Consider the following 3635-nt stretch of genomic DNA (forward strand, 5'->3'; position numbering starts at 1 on the left):
CTGCGCGGGCCAGCCACGGTCCCGGGCGGGGCGGCGGCGCGGGGCGGCGGCTGCCACGTGGCGGCGCGGGAGTGGGCGGACGGCGGCGGCGGACATGTCCGTCGGTGGGGATTTCGTCCGGCGGCGGAGAGGGACTTGGTTAGGGTTTGGACTGCGCGAGAATTTTGGAGGGGATCACATATTTATAGGTAGAGGGAGCTAGGAGAGTCCAAATGAGGAGCGGTTTTCGCCCACACGATCGTGATCGAACGACCGAGAGCATGGAGGGGAGTTAGATGGGTTTTGGGCCAATTTGGAAGGGTGTTGGGCTGCAAAGAGAAGGAGGCTTTACGGTTACCCGGTTAACCGTTGGAGTACCAAACGAACTCCAAATGGCACGAAACTTGACAGGCGGTCTACCTGTGCTATACCAAGGCCGCTTGGCAAGACTCGGTCCATTCCGAGAACATTTAACACCCACTGACAACGAGAGACGAAAGGGGAACGCCGGAGGGCATAGGAGCGCCGGATTGCAAAACGGACAACGGGGAAAAGGCTCGGATGCATGAGACGAACACGTATGCAAAATGAAATGCACATGATGACATGATAAAATGCAACACGCAAGCAAATGACATGGCAACGAAGGCGAATAACTGGCAGACACCTGGCGCATCGGATCCGGGGCGTTATAGTAGGAGGGGCGAGAGCCCCTCCGAGATTGGATCTATCTCTCTGTTTCTCCATTATCTGATTCTACCCCTTCACCGTTTCTTAAATATATGGAGATCCGTAACTCCGATTGGGGTGAATCTTTCGCCCAGATTTTTCTCATAAAATTAGCTTTCTTGCGGAAAAAGAAGGGCATCAACCGCCTTACGGGTGGCCCACGAGAGGCTAGGGTGCGCCTGCGTCCCTGGGGCGCGCCCCCCTATCTCGTGGCCACCTCGGGCACCGTTTCGCGTTGATTCTTCCTCCGGAAAATCCCAAATATTCCAAAATAATTCTCCGTCCATTTTTATCCCGTTTGGATTCTGTTTGATATTGGTTTTCTGCGAAACATAAAACATGCAACAGACAGGAACTGGCACTTGGCACTGGATCAATATGTTAGTCCCGAAAATAATGTAAAAAGTTGCCAAAAGTGTATGAAAGTTGAAGAATATTGGCATGGAACAATCAAAAATTATAGATATGATGGAGACGTATCAGCATCCCCAAGCTTAATTCCTGCTCGTCCTCGAGTAGGTAAATGATAAAAAGATAATTTTTGATTTGGAATGCTATCTAGCATAATCTTGATCATGTGTCTAATCATGGCATGAATAGTAAGATACGAGTGATTCAAAGCAATAGTCTATCATTTGACATAAAAATAATAATACTTCAAGCATACCAACCAAGCAATTATGTCTTATCGAAATAACATAGCCAAAGAAAGCTCATCCCTACAAAATCATATAGTCTGGCTATGCTCCATCTTCGTCACACAAAATGCTCCCATCATGCACAACCCCGATGACGAGCCGAGCAATTGGTTCATACTTTTTGACGCGCTTCAGCTTTTTCAACTCTTATGCAATACATGAGCGCAAGCCATGGACATAGCACTATGGTGGTATATGGTGGTGGTTGTGAGGACAAAAAGGGAGAAGAAAGTCTCACATCAACTAGGAGTATCAACGGGCTATGGAGATGCCCATCGATAGATATCAATGTGAGTGAGTAGGGATTGCCATGCAACGGATGCACTAGAGCTATAAATATATGAAAGCTCAACAAAAGAAACTAAGTGGGTGTGCATCCAACTTGCTTGCTCATGAAGACCTAGGGCATTTTGAGGAAGCCCATCATTGGAATATACAAGCCAAGTTCCATAATGAAAAATTCCCACTAGTATATGAAAGTGAAAGCATAGGAGGCTCTCTCTATGAAGAACATGGTGCTACTCTAAAGCACAAGTGTGGTCAAAGGATAGTAACATTGTTCCTTCTCTCTTTTTCTCTCATTTTATTTTTTTCCTTTTTATTTTTTTATTTTTTTATTTTTTATTTTTTCTTTCTTTCTTTCTTTTTCTTTTTGGTGGGCTTCTTTGGCCTCTTTTATTTTTATAAAGTCCGAAGTCCCATCCCGACTTGTGGGGGATAGTCTTCATCATCCTTTCCTCACTGGGACAATGCTCTAATAATGAAGATCATCACACTTTTATGGATTTACAACTCGAGAATTACAACTCAAAGCTAGAACAAAATATGACTCTATATGAATGCCTCTGGTGGTGTACCGGGATATGCAATGAATCAAGAGTGACATGTATGAAAATTATGAAGGTGGCCTTGCCACAAATACGATGTCTACTACATGATCATGCAAAGAGCAATATGACAATGATGAAACGTGTCATAATAAACGGGGTGGTGGAAAGTTGCATGGCAATATATCTCGGAATGGCTATGGAAATGCCATATAGGTAGGTATGGTGACTGTTTTGAGGAGGGATAATAATGGGTTCATGATACCGGCAAAAATTGCGCGGCATAATAGAGCTAGCTAAGTGGAAGGATGAGTGTGCGTATATCCATGGACTCACATTAGTCATAAAGAACTCATATACTTATTGCAAAAGCCTACTTAGCCCTCGAAGCAAAGTACTACTACGCATGCCCCAAGAGGGATAGATTGGTAGGAAAAATTCCATCGCTCGTCCCCGACTGCCACTCATAAGGAAAGCAATCAAAGAGCACCCCATGCTCCAACTTCGTTACATAACGGTTCACCAGACGTGCATGCTACGGGACTTGCAAACCTCAACACAAGTATTTCTCAATTTCACAATTACTCAACAAGCATGACTCTAATATCACCACCTTTATATCGCAGAACTATTGCAAGGAATCAAACATATCATATTCAGTGATCTACAAGCTTATGTAGGATTTTATGACTAACCATGTGAATGACCAATTCCTGTCATCTCTCTAAATAGATATAAGTGAAGAAAGAGAGTTTAACTCTTTCTACAAAAGATATGCCCACACTCTAACAAATATAAGTGAAGCAAAAGAGCATTCTACAAATGGCGGTTTTCTAAGTAAAGAGAAACAGGCAATCCAAACTTCAAATGATATAAGTGAAGCACATGAAGCATTCTATAAAGCCACACTCAAAAGATTTAAATGAAGTGCAATGAGCATTCTATAAATCAACCAAGGAATATCTCATACCAGCATGGTGCATAAAAGAAAAGGAAAAGTTAAATGCAAAATACGCTCCAAGACTTGCACATAATGCATGAACGAAACGAATTTGAAAACATACCGATACTTGTTGAAGAAAGAGGGGATGCCTTCTGGGGCATCCCCAAGCTTAGACGCTTGAGTCTCCTTGAATATTTACTTGGGGTACCTCGGGCATCCCCAAGCTTGAGCTCTTGCCTCTCTTCCTTTTCCTCATATCGAGACATCCTCGATTAGACACTACATCCACACAAAACTTCAACAGAAAACTCGGTAAGATCCGTTAGTATAATAAAGCAAATCACCACTCTAAGTACTGTTGCAAACCAATTCATATTTTGTTTTTGCATCGTGTCTACTGTAATATAGATTTTCCATGGCTTAATTTGCTGATATAAATTGATAGTTTCATCAAAACAA

This window comes from Triticum dicoccoides, chromosome 4B, assembly GCF_002162155.2.
Source record: "Triticum dicoccoides isolate Atlit2015 ecotype Zavitan chromosome 4B, WEW_v2.0, whole genome shotgun sequence".
NCBI lineage: Eukaryota > Viridiplantae > Streptophyta > Magnoliopsida > Poales > Poaceae > Triticum > Triticum dicoccoides.